The following is a 14,382-nucleotide window of genomic DNA, read 5'->3' as shown; positions in this document are numbered from 1 at the left end:
GGGGATCAGTCAAAATCTCTCTCTCCCTATCCCAGCTATCTTTTCTTCTTTCTCTTTATTCTTTTCCACCACTCTTGTATTTCTTGCTACAATAAAAATATTTTATTTAGTAAGAAAAAAGGTACTTTTAAATACTCTGGTTAAAAAGTCAAAGATTCAATTTGGGGGGAACAGTTACAGTACAGTTTTCAAATTCAATACATCTTGTTATTTAACATTATAAACAAAGAAAAAAAACTGCAACAACTTCCTTTGAGAAGCATCACAAAGTTAATGTACTTTTTTATGTTGTTGATATATTTTATTTAACTACTATGTAAAAATATAAATCATATCATTTCAGTAATCAATACAAAACTTACTGAGTTTTTCCCCTCCAAACTAAATATTCCAAATCTGTTGTGTATTTTATTCTTACAGCCAGTCTCAATTTGGACTAGCCAACCTTCAGGGGCTTAATAGCCACATGTCACTAGTGGCAATTAGTTGCTAATCTTGGATGGTGGAGTTATAGAGTCTCCTGAGAGTAAATATACAGAAATTCTTACGTCTCAAGATGCAGTAATCTTTAGCATGTCTTGCTGTTAATGTACTTTAGTATCAAAAAAAGCCTGGCTTGAAATCCACAACTTACAAAGCTGTAAACCTTAAATAAATTACTTAACTTCTCTAAACTCAATTTTCTTATTTGTAAAATACAGGTAATAATGCCTCTCCCTCAGGATTATTATGAGGACTATGTTAAAAGAATAATGCAGCTGGGCATGGTGGCTCATGCCTATAATCCTAGCACTTTTGGGAGGCCAAGGCGGGCAGATTACCTGAGCTCAGGAGTTCAAGAGCAGACTGGGCAACACAGCAAAACCCTGTCTCTACTAAAAATACAAAAATTAGCCAGGCATGGCAGCATGCGCCTGTAGTGCCAGCTACTCGGGAGGCTGAGGCAGAACTGTTTGAACCCAGGAAGCAGAGGTTGCAGTGAGTCAAGATCACACCCCTGCACTCCAGCCTGAGTGGCAGAGCAAGATTCTGTCTCAAAGAAAAAAAAAAGAATGTGTCAAGAGTGTAAGATATAATACTCAATAAATGCTAATTCCTTAAAAAAGACATACATACATACTGACTCAAGAGCAAACTGATATTAAATTATGTTCTGTTTAAACATATTATCAGTAGTTAATGGCTCATATTCACTTTTAATTTAAATTAAATCAAAACAAAAAATACTCAATAAAATAAATTCCCCTGCCTTTTGGGAAACCCCAGACCTCAAAAAGCAGCACTCTGGAACAAACATTTTTATCTTCTTCTCTTCATTACTGCCCTATTTGACTTTTGTATCTTTAGGACTCTAGCAGAATGCCTAGCATATAGTCGGCTTTAAGTGCTGGATGAATAAAAGTGGAAGCCTTGGAACACCTAACACACACTGTCTCCTTAATAATGAGTCTCATTATTACTCAAGTCTAAAAGTCTTCACACAAAGCTGTGGTGCTAATTAACATTCAACAACTGTTTTGATTCCAAAAAGGTAATCCTACAGCAAGTTTCATCCAGTTCACTTTTTTATAACTCCTGAATTCCAAAGGAATATACTTACAAACACAAAGTCCCTGGAGGTGAATCTTAAAGTCAGTGAGAAAGCAAGAGAGCTCTGAAATCGTAGTCCAACTCCCTCACCCAAAAGACTATGCCAATTAGGCCAGAATCTCACAGCAAGCTAGGTCATTTAGCAATATTTAATAAGCACCTACCACGTACCAGGGCAAAGTTCTGAAATTCCAACCTGCCTATAAATTTAACTCTATTACTAGAGCTACAATGAAATAGCCATACTACGAAACAGCTAGAGAACCCTAACCTTCTTCTGTAAACACTTAGAATAAATTTCACTTTCATCAACCAAATAGAACATCCAATCATTCCACAAATACTGAGTGCCCACTATTCATTTATTAAAAAAAAAAATTTACTGAAATCTTGTTATATGCCAGGCATTACCCTGAACTCTGGGAATACACAATGAACTACACAGAAACAAAACTTCCTGCATTGATGGTGCTTATATCTCAAAAGTGGAAAGAGGGAGGGGAGAAGAATAGACACAGATAAACAACATCTATTATACATTATAAAGTGATAAGTGTTAGAAGGAAAAATATAGCACAGAAGGGAAATGGAAAATGCAGGGTCAAGGAGAACAGCTGCCGATTTTTTAAAAAAGGTGTAAAAGAAGGCCTAAGAAAAACATTTTAACGAGGTCTTAAAGGCAATACTACATTAAACTAACACAGGTATCAGACCTAGATAGACCAGATACATTAATAGCAATCTGGGAACGAATTTTTTCAATTCTTGAAAAGGGTAGGAGCAAGACAGAAAGTCTTGGCCAGGGACAGTGGCTCACCCCTGTAATCCCAGCACTTAGGGAGCAGAGGCGGGAGAATCACGTGAGCCCAGGAAGTCAAGAAAAACCTGGGCAACACAGGGGGATCCCGTCTCTACAAAAATTAAAAAATTAGCCAGGCATGGTGGCACACACCGGTGGTCTCAGCTACTTGGAAGGCTGAGGCAGAAGGACTGCTTGGGCCTGGGAAGTCTAGAATGCAGTGGGCCTTGACTGCCCCACTTCACTCCAGCCTGGGTGACAGCGTGAGACCCGGCTTCAAAAAAAATAGAAAAAGAAAATCTTGGGACAGAAAGACTCCGATGATTTGAAAGAAACCAATTCTTAGGAAGGTTAAACAATAAATATGAGTTACTAAGTTTCAACTGGGAAAAAGAAAATACCCGACTGCAACACCCTGAAAATGTAGCAAGTCAGTCAATCTGTCCATTTATTTATTTATTTATTTATTTATTTAATTTATTTATTTATGGTAATGTTTCATTGCCAGCAACCACAAATAAACATTTAAAAGATTTTGTCACTTTTCTGTTGTCAGGCTTCAAACTTTAGATGCTTAGCCTTCACTTTCTACTCTTTCCATTTCTATCACCAAAAAAACACCATCAAATTGTCAGAAATCAAAGGCTGTTCAAGGATATTTCAATTCCCCATTTTGTGTGCTTCGAATTCCATTTGTTGCTTAGAATTCCATTAGTAACAATTTAAATCTCTATTTTAAAGATGCTTGAGGAATTTACTGTTTATAGGCATCTAGAAATAAATTATTTTATAAAATCAGAGGATATTTTAAAAAACAACAGGTTTCTTGTTAAACAATACTGTTACTGTAGAAAAATTAGAAAATAAAGATAGCAAAAAGAAAATATATTTGAATAACAGGATTATAATTTACTAAATATTCTGGAGCATATTCTCACAAATTATTCTCTAGATTCTGTTGCAGTTTCTGAAAATACACTGCACATACTCCTTTGAAATGTGCTATTCTCACTATTATCAATTTATTTCAATGTAAAATATTCTACATAATCATCACTTATAATCTTACTGTGTAAATACCATAGGATTGTTAAGAAGATTAAATAAATGTAATCTCTGGCACAAAAGAAACACTATTTAGACACTATTATTGTTATTAGTTCCAGGATTACATTTTTCATAAACAGTCATGTATATCTAAGTTTGTGGGCATATCCTTAATTTATTTTAAAGTCCTACAAGTAGAATTTCTGAAACTCTTCCAAACTGCTCTCCAGAAAGAATATATGATTTATTACTTTATTTATTTATTTAAGACAGTTTTGCTCTTGTTGCCCAGGCTAGAGTACAATGGTGCAATCTCGGCTCACTGGGTCCTGGGTTCAAGCAATTGTGCTGCCTCAGCCTCCTGAGTAGCTGGGATTACAGGCATGTGCCACCACACCCAGCTAATTTTGTACTTTTAGTAGAGACAGGGCTTCTCCACCTTGGTCAGGCTGGTCTCGAACTCCCAACCTTAGGTGATCCACCCGCCTTGGCCTCCCAAACTGTTGGGATTACAGGCACAAGTCACCATTTCCGGCAATATATGAATTTATTATCCTTCAGCAACACACCTCCTGAAACCCTTGTTAGTAACTGAGTATTGTATTTCTAATTTTTAACAATTTGGGGGTCAAAGAGTATAATTTTATCTCATTTTATTTTTGTTTCTTTAACTATACTAAATTAAACATTCTTTTACATGTTGACTCTTTGTATTCCTCTTCATGTGAATTCCTTGCCAAAAATATTTTAAAGTGAACTACTCCAATATTCAGTCAGAAAAATCACATATTAAACTTGTTTAAAGCATGTTACATGTACCACCATTCAATACATGTTTGCTTCAAAAATATACAGCAAGTTATACACTCTCACTCCATCTACCATAACTCTCAACTTAGTATCTCCCACTGATATTTAAAGACAAAACATTAATGCCAAAGTCTAAGGGGAAAAAAGGAGTTCAAATTAAAAGTCTTAAAACTGCCTAATTATGTAATCTATAGTATCACCATTAATAGACTCATTTAAAAGAACAGATACTTAAGTATTGACATGAAAACATACCTATGATATACTGACAAGTGAAAAAAGTACTCAGAACAGTTTGAGTGGTATGATCCAGTCATAATTTATATAGTAAAACATAAAACAAATACAAAGAATGGGAAGAATGAGGAGGTAGTCGCTGTCCTAGGTGCTAGGGACCCAGTGATGAAAAAGATCAGGTTTTTCCCTGCTTTTATGGAACTTACATTCAACTCTGTCGGTTAATAGGCATCTCAACTTTATCTGGATTTACTTTTAGTATTAAACCATAATCAATTACAACAATAAAAGTTTTCTCAATTTCTTTCCAAACATAACTTTGAGCCTACAGAGAAAGTAAAGAGGAATATATACACTACTTTCTGGACTTTAATGCAGATTACAATACTGTAAGATTTAGGAAGCACACATACATACACACAAACATGTACAAAATATGTATGTAGTATTAATGACACAGAAAAAAAGGCTCAAAATCATTTTTTAAAATCTTATTTATATTCAGGAATCTTTTCTCATTAGCCAAACTTAAAAGCTCAACTAATAATGCTATGTTTAAAATATTAAGTTGCAGAATATTCATAATATGATCTCAATTTTGTTTAAAAAGCATTCACAGTGTATAAATGCTGTATACGCCTTTAATGAAAAGTCTTGTACTAACTAGTAGTAACTTCTGGAGATAGGAATAGAGGAAAAGTGGGCAGACAGGAATCAGAGAACAATTTAAACTTTTTATTATGTGCACTTCTATACTGTTTTGAGTATCTGTGGTAAAATATCTTTATGATAAAAATGAAAATAAAATATTTTAAAGTTTAAGTGCCACAAGAACCAAGTATCTGGTCCCATCAAAATTTCCCTATGCAATACCCTAATGTCCATCAATATGGAACTGTTTGAATAAAAATGTTAGAGTGCTTGCCGGGCGAGATGGCTCACGCTTGTAATCCCAGCACTTTGGGAAGCCAGGGTGGGCAGATCACCTGAGGTCAGGAGGTCAAGACCAGCCTGGCCAGCCTGGCCAACATGGTAAAACCCCTTCTCTACTAAAAATACAAAAAATTAGCAGGGTGCGGTGGTGGGTGCCTGTTAATACCAGCTACTTGGGAGGGTGAGACAGGAGAATCACTTGAACCCGGGAGGCAGAGGTTGTAGTGAGCCAAGATCGCACCACTGCACTCCAGTCTGGGCGACAGAGTGAGACTCTGTCTCAAAAAAAAAAAAAAAAAAAAAAATCACAGCACTTTGGGAGGCCAAGGCAGGCAGATCACTTGACCTCAGGAGTCTGAGACCAGCCTGGTCAACACGGCGAAACCCCATCTCTACCAAAAATACAAAAATTAGCTGGGCATGGTGGTGCACGTCTGTAATCACAGCTACTTGCAAGGCTGAGGCATAAGAATTGCTTGAACCCAGGAGACAGAGGTCACAGTGAGCCACTATTGTGCCACTGCACTCCAGCCTGGGCAACAGAGTGAGAGTCTGTCCCAAAAAAATTAAATAAATAATTAATTGATTAAAAAGCAACTTAACTGTACCTCCCTATTATACTAATTGCAAAGAATTATTAAATTGTTTTACAATAATCATTTTTCACAATAACTTCAGAAATACTAATATACATATGTATAAATATAAATAATAAAGCAATTCGTTATTCTCAAAATTTCCAGCATAAGAGAAAAAAAGTATAAAGCTAAGAAAAAGAAAACCTTATAACCCTAAACCCTTAATCTTGAAACAAAATCGGATTTGGAAGTATTCATATGAATCACAGTGTGTTTTCTCATTTTAAAAAATTCCAAAATTTAGCAAAGTTGCAGAATGTAAGACCAACACATAAAAATCAGAATTTTTATACACTAACAATAAACAATCTGAAAAGGATACTAATAAGCAATTCAAGTTACAGCAGTATCCAAAAAGAAAAATAAAAAAACACTACAAATAAATTTAACTGAAGATGTACAAGACTTGAAAACTACAAAACATTGCTAAAGAAAATTAAAGAAAACCTAAATAAATGAAAAGAAATCCTGTATTCAAGGATACAAAGACATGTCAAGATGTCAATATCCAAACTGATATACAGATTCAACTCAATCCCTACCAAAATCCCAAAGGCCTTTTCTGCAGAAAAGAAAAAGGCAATCCTAAAATATATATGAAATTGTAAGGAACCCTAAATACCTAAAGCAATCTTGAAAAGGAACAAAGTTGGGGGACTTACTGATTTCAAAATTTATGACAAAGCTACAGTTATCAAGACAGTGTGGTACTGGCATAAAGACAGACATATAGATCAATGGAATAAGAACTGTGCATCCAAAAATAAACCCATGTATCTATGGTCAACTGATGCGTAGTAAGAGTGCCAACACCACACAACGGGGAAAAAAAATAAACTCTTCAACAAATGGAGTTTGTACAACAAGACTCTTACCTTACTCCATATACTAAAATTCACTCAAAATGGATCAGAGACCTAAATATACGAAATAAGACTACAAACCCCTTAGAAGAAAACATATGGGTAAATCATGACCTTAGACTTGACAATGCTCTTTTCAGATATGATACCAAAAGCACAAGCAAGAGAAAAAAACAGGAACATTCAACTTCACCTAAATTTAAAACTTTTGTGCATCAAAGGGCACTAAAAAGAGAATGAAAAAACCCACAGAATGGAGAAGTTATAATATCTGACAGGGTGAAGCATCAAGAATATATAAAGAACACTTAAAACTGAATAACAAAAAGACAATCCAATTTTTAAAAGATAAAGAACTTACATAAATGTTTCTCCAAAGAAGATACACAAACCACCAACAATGGTGGTTTGCACCTAAAAAGATGCTCTACATCAATAGTCATTAAGGAAATGCAAATCAAAACCACCATGAAATAACAGTTCATACCCACCAGGATAGCAATAATTAAAAAATAGAAATAAGGCTTAAAGAAGATGTGTAGAAAGAGGAATCCTACTACACTGCTAGAGGAAATGTGAAATGGTGCAGCCATTATAGAAAACAGTTTGGCAGTTCCCCAGTAAATTAAACATAGAAATACCATATGACCCTGCAATTTCATTATCAGGTATAGACCTAGAAAAGAAATGACAGGTGTTCAAAAACTTGTACACAAATGTTCACAGCAACACTATTCACAATAGCCAAAAGCCATAAACAATCCAAACGTCCATCAACTGAATAAACAAAATGTAGTATATGCACACAATGGAATATTATTCAGCCATGAACAGGAATGAATTATTTATACATGCTAAACAGGGATAAACCTTGAAAACATTATTCTAAGTGGAAAAAAGTCAAACACAAAAGGTCACATAAAGTATGATTCCATTTATATCAAATGTCCAGAACAAGCAAATACATAGAGTTGGAAAGCAAATTAATGCCAGGTCTGGGGCAGGGGGAAATGGGGAGTAACTACTTAAAGAATATAGGGTTTCCTTGCAGGATAGGGAAAAGCTCTTGAACAAATTGGTGATAGATGCACAACATGGTAAACGCACTTAATATTAACGATTGTACACTTTAAAATCATTCAAATAGTCAATTCAATGCTATATGCATTTTAACACAATTTTTAAAAAAATCACACAGACTGCCAGGCATGGTGGCTCACGCCTGTAATCCCAGCACTTTGGGAGGCCGAGGCAGGCAGATCACGAGGTCATGAGATTGAGACCATCCTGGCTAATACGGTGAAACCTCGTCTCTACTTAAAGACAAAAAATCAGCCAGGCGTGGTGGCAGGCGCCTGTGGTCCCAGCTACTCAGGAGGCTGAGGCAGGAGAATGGCGTGAACCCGGGAGACAGAGCTTGCAGTGAGCTGAGATTGCGCCACTGCACTCCAGCCTGGGCGACAGAGCTAGATTCCATCTAAAAAAAAAAAAAAAAATCACACAGACATATAACCACACCCTAGCTCTGTCCACTAAAAGATCCTAAAAACAACCACCAACCCAGAGCAACAAACACTCAAACTGTGGTCTCTAAATACTATTCCCCACTAAAAGGAATCAGAACCCATTAGAGTAATGAGTGGTTCTAGATATCTAAGACAGATGATGTACAAGATGAGCCTGGAACATCTTGTCATACTCGAAAACAGAATTACCAAAGACTACTGAGGTTATATGGAAAGATAAAACGCCAACAGGATGGGGCTCACATTGGCAAAAATGGAACAATTTGACAATTAAAGAGAATGTGACAGATTAAAACATCAAACATACTCAAAACTGGGGGTTCATATAAATACGTACTTTAAAAAAAAGAAAACACCTCACTCTGTCAAATGCTAAAGAATCAAGACTTATTCTGCTTTTTCTCAGGATAATAAAAAAATTGAGGTAAATTCTTCTTCACAGAAAAATTCCAGCTACAAAATACAAAATGAATGATAGAATATCACCACTGGCTATCTCTAATGAAATAATGATCTAGATTGGGGTCAGCACACTTTCCATAAAGGGCCAGATAGTAAACATTTCAGGCTTTGCAGGACACACAGTCTGTCTTAACTACTTAACTCTGTCATTGTATCTGAAAATCAGCTATAGATAATACATAAAGGAACAAGTGTGGCTACATCCTAAAAAAACTTTATTTACAACATAAGCAGTGGATCGTATTTGGCCTATAAGCTGTAGTTTGCAGAAACCTTGATCTAGACCAGTGGTGCCCATTCTTTTGGGTTCCTTGGGTGACACTGGAAGAAGTATAGTCTTGGGCCACACAAATACATAAATACTAATGATAGTTGATAAGAAAAAAAAATTGTAAAAAATCTCATGTTTTAAGAAAGTTTACAAATTTGTGTTGGGCCACATTCAAAGTTGTCCTGGGCCACATGTGGCCTGGGAATTGGACAAGCTTTTCTAGACAATCATCATAAATGACTGTTACAGAGAATAGGTGAAAGACTGATGGGGAACTTTGTAACACATAAAGGATCACTTCAAAAGAACAGATGCAGTAATCAACTGTAACATCACAAAAAAAAGAGAGGGAACTAGACATCACATGACACCTGATGTTATGCAATAGGAAATACAGATGCTCCTTGACATACAATGGAGTACATCCAGTAAATCCACTGTAAACTGGAAATACTGTAAGTTGAAAATGTACCTAATACACCTAAAATACCAAACATCATAGTTTAGCCTAGCCTACCTTAAACATGATCCAACACTTAATTTAGCCTATAGTTGCGCAAAATCACCTAACACAAAGACCTAACATAAAATTCTGTAACGAAGTTATCATAAAGAATTTTGCATCAAATTTCAAAGTACAGCTTCTACTGAATACATATCACTTTTGCAGTATCATAAAGTCAAAAAATCATAAGTTGAACCTTCACGAATTGGGGATCACCTGTATTCAGTACCATGCAATAAAGCAGTATGACTAAAAAGTCTAACCAACCATTTGCAGAAAATATAAGAAATAAAGGAGCTTGTTATATAACCACAGAGATGCAATCAGCAAAACCCTGAATGTGGGAAATTCCAAAAAACAAATGATCTGATTTCCTCAATAAATAAATGGCAAGGAAAAGAGTTAAAGAAAAAATATTACCAATTGAAAGGAAAGTTAAAAATAGCAACCAAATGCTACGGACCTTGTTTTGAATCCCAAGTAAAAAACAAACCATGTTTTTAAGGGAAAAAAAGATACAATCACACAAATGTGAACACTGACTGGATCTGATATTACAGAATTCTTTAATTTTTAAAAGGTGAAATCATGGTGCTGTACTTCTATTTCTTTGTCTTATGCATCCTCATGTTTTAGAAACAAATAGTACTTTCCAAAAACATCATATGATGTCTGAAATTTGCTTTTAAAATATTTGGGACCAGGCACGGTGGCTCAAGCCTGCAATCTCAGCACTTTGGGAGGCCGAGGCAGGTGGATCTCGAGGTCAGGTGTTCGAGGCCAGCCTGACCAACATGGTGAAACTTCGTCTCTACTAAAAACACAAAATACGAAATACAAGAATACAAAAAAAAAAAAAAAATACAAAAATTAGCCAGGTGTAGTAGCATGCGCCTGTAATCCCAGCTACTCAGAGGCTGAGGCAGGAGGATACCTTGAACCCAGGGAGGCAGAGGTTGCAGTGAGCCGAGATCACACCACTGCGCTCCAGCCTGGGCGACAGAGTGAGACTCCGCCTCGGGGCAAAAAAAAAAATTGGGAGGCCAGGAGCGGTAGGTAGCTCGTGCCTGTATTCCCAGCACTCTGGGAGGCCAAGGAGGGCAGATCACTTGAGGTCAGGAGTTCAAGACCTGCCTGGCCAACATGGTGAAACCCCATCCCTACTAAAAATCCAAAAATTAGCCAGCGTGTTAGCGCACACTTGTAATCCCAGCTACTCGGGAGGCTGAGGCAGGAGAATCGCTTGAATCCGGGAGGTGGGGGTTGCAGTGAGCCGAGATCATGCCACTGCACTCCAGCCTGGGTGACAGAGCGAGACCCTGTCTCAAAAAATAAATAATAACAATAATAATAATAAATTGGGGTTAGTAGTAAGGGTATAGATAAAATATGATTGACCATGTAATTATAGAAATAGGTGATGGAGATACAGTGGTTTATTAAACTAGTCTATCTAGTTTTATATAATTGAAAACTTCTTAATAATTTAAAATTGATGTAAAAATTAAAACCCCAAAATGGAAAAAAGTATTCACCCTCTGGGAGCACAAGTTTCCCTAAAAAGTATAATAAAAATTACGCCATTCTACTGAAATCCAAATTCAGAACCCACAGAGATGTAAGGGTAACAGGAAAGGAAGGAAAGGGAAAGGGAGCCAAGAGGCAGAAAAGGAAAAAGAAGAAAGCTGTCACTCATTCTTCCCTTCCCTTACTCTGGTTAATGACAAAGTAGTGAGGGGCTGCCTGTTGCTCCTCTAAAAATGTCCTGGCAGGGACAAAGAGTATTTTACTTTATGAGAAAAAGTTTCCCATGAAAATCACTCTACCTCAAGCTGTAAATATTATCTGATGTTCTCAGAGGTCCCAATGACCTGGGCTATTTCAAAGCAGGAAATAACAAGGAAGGAAGAGAAAATTTTTCAGAGTTGGGGAAAAGTTTCTCTCCCCAACTTCCTCAAAATTGAGAAGAATAAAAACTGAAGAAAAAACTAAAACATACAGTATTCTGCTTAACTCAATTTATAGTTAATAGCCTTAATGGTACTGAATGGTCCCAAATAGCTATTCAAATTTTTGAAGAGTATCTCAGACCATTTAAGTTAACTCTACTAAATACAGCTGTGGACAACCCAGTTAGGGGCATGGGGGACAATCTTCACATCTCACCATAATATGGTATGTCCCTCATATTTGAACATTTTATTAAATACTCAATACGTAATGGTCAATACAAACCAGACTGCCACTGCATACAGACTAGCCTGAAAACAGTTTTTGAAAAAAAAAAAAATGCATTCTAAAAACATTAACTATACAAACATCACATCTATTGAAAATACACATTTCACATTAAACACAAACAAAACTTTAAAGGCACCTGCTAGGTCAACACTTGCTGATTACGAATACTCACTTAAAAACTGCCGGATCCCTAGTGACGACTCCAACTTTCTTAACGCCCTATAAAATATACTTAAGATGGAATTTCTATTACTTTAAAAATGCATCTGGTGATGATTTTTCCTTAAATAAATACAGGGGGAAGGCCAGGAGCAGTGGCTCACGCCTGTAATCCCAGTACTTTGGGAGGCTGAGGTGGGTGAATCACGAGGTCAAGAGATCAAGACCATCCTGCCAACATGGTGAAACCCTGTCTATACTAAAAATACAAAAATTAGCTGGTTGTGGTGGTGTGTGCCTGTAGTCCCAGCTACTGGGGAGGCTGAGGCAGAAGAATCACTTGAACCCAGGAGGTGGAGGTTGCAGTGAGCCAAGATTGCACCACTGCACTCCAGCCCAGGGACAGAGCAAGACTTCACCTAAAAAAAGAAAAAAAAAAAAAAAAAAAGGAAAAAACATTGAGACTTTCCTTATAACCATCCTATATATAAAACAGTTTAAAAAAAAATACAAGAGGATATAGAAAGGTAACAACCCAACCTAAGCCTTAGTATTGTTATTACTGCTAATAATAATAGCAGTTAAGATTACTATGTGCCAGACCCTGTGCTAAGCATATTACAAGCATAATTACCTGCTTCACAATCACTCAGAAAGGCAGTTACTATCACCACTTCTAGATAAGGAAAGTGAAGCTATAAAAAGTTAGCATCTTACCTAAGCTCTACTATACTTGATCACAGATGAGACTAGAATGGTCCTACAATGTCAGAAAAAAAAAAATGTATGGAATATCTAAAGATGGTATCAAATCTCACTCAAAAAGCACTTTACAGTGGTGTCTGAAATATTTCACTATAGAAACATGCAGAGTTCATCTATTAATATACAAAGGAATGACATGGAACCTGTGTCGAACAGTCAATTTATTATCCTTTTCTTCTTCCCTAAGTAGGGCAGCTTAGTCTTTTCCTTGTATATATTGCCAAATTGCTGTTCCTAAGGAGTAAAATCTAATAGACAGCAGTTCATTATAATCACACAGTGCCAACGTAGTTCAAACGGGCAAAAACTTAGGAATCGGCAAAATTAAGGATCCATTCCGAGTTCTGCCTCATTATTAATTTTGTGTCCTTTGCCCACCAGCAGGGACTCAGACTCCTTGTCTGCGAAATGGAGATACCACTTAGACCCAGTGGAGCAAATCCTCATTAAATGTTTGCTTCCTCCCCTTCTCAAATAAAAGCAAGGTCCAAATATACCTAAGCCAGAGCTGCCAAAGTCTGATCCAAAGAATATCAGTTCTTTGAGGGATGCTATAAGCAGCATTTCCCAAACTTTGGCCACAGACTACTTATTACAGCACAACATCGTTTAGAGTAACTACCATGGGAGACACTGGCCAAAGAATTTTCACATAGATTAAATACAACAACAGCAGCTTTACTTCAGATTCTGTGATCACTCTTTTAGTTCCTTAGTGCACATTTTTATCTACTATCTAGTTCCCATCTTAATTCCATATAGTTGAGCTGACAATTAAGTACCTCTGGTTATATGAGTATTCTATATATTAAATGCTATACATCAGGGGTTTCTGTGGCCTATTAGGAACCAGACTGCACAGCAGGAGGTGAGCAGCAGGCAAGCGAGCAAGGCTTCATCCGTATTTACAGCGGCTCCTCACTGCTCACATTACCACCTGAGCTCCGCCACCTGTCAGATCAGCAGCAGCATCAGATTCTCATAGAAGCGTGAACTCTATTGTAAACTGCACATGCGAGGGATCTAGGTGCGCATTCCTTATGAGAATCTAGTGTCTGATAATCTATCACTGTCTCCCCAGCACCCCCAGATAGGACTGTCTAGTCACAGGAAAAGAAGCTCAGGGCTCCTACTGATTCTACACTATGGTGAGTTGTATAATTATTTCATTATATATTACAATGTAATAATAATAAAGTGCACAATAAATGAAATGCACTTGAATCATCCCAAAACCATCCACCCTGCTCCATGGAAAAATTGTCTTCCACAAAAGCAGTCCTGGTGGCAAAAGGGTTTGGGACCACTGCCATTACATTAAGAACCCAGATATACTCTTTTAAGTGGTGTCTAAAAAAATCCAACTATTAGTACATGAAACACAGGGCTTATTGCAAAGTTAACAGAAAACTGTGTTTTTCCATTAGTCTTCCAGCTACAGAATAGAAGGGAAAGGGAGGGAAAAGTTCACATATCAGTTTTACTTACTGAATATTAAGTCAATGATTAAAAATGAAATGTCAGCCTGGTCCCGAC

The 14,382-nt window shown here is 36.7% G+C and overlaps 1 protein-coding gene and 1 long non-coding RNA gene across 5 annotated transcripts in view; both read right to left on the bottom strand.

Moving 5' to 3' along the window:
* LOC105470323 (glycogen synthase kinase 3 beta) overlaps positions 1-14,382 on the bottom strand; it is a 264,548-nt gene that overhangs the window by 228,295 nt on the left and 21,871 nt on the right. The window lies entirely within an intron of this gene.
* The window catches only part of LOC139362048 (uncharacterized), a 61,694-nt gene that overhangs the window by 26,554 nt on the left and 20,758 nt on the right, over positions 1-14,382 (bottom strand). The window contains exon 2 of the long non-coding RNA XR_011620331.1: positions 1-14,382. This exon is cut by the window's left edge and continues 26,554 nt beyond it. This is a non-coding gene — a long non-coding RNA (uncharacterized lncRNA).

The sequence above is a fragment of the Macaca nemestrina genome, chromosome 2 (assembly GCF_043159975.1).
Source record: "Macaca nemestrina isolate mMacNem1 chromosome 2, mMacNem.hap1, whole genome shotgun sequence".
NCBI lineage: Eukaryota > Metazoa > Chordata > Mammalia > Primates > Cercopithecidae > Macaca > Macaca nemestrina.
The sequence above is the reverse complement of the archived record's forward strand: the minus strand, read 5'-3'. Positions and strand labels throughout refer to the sequence as shown.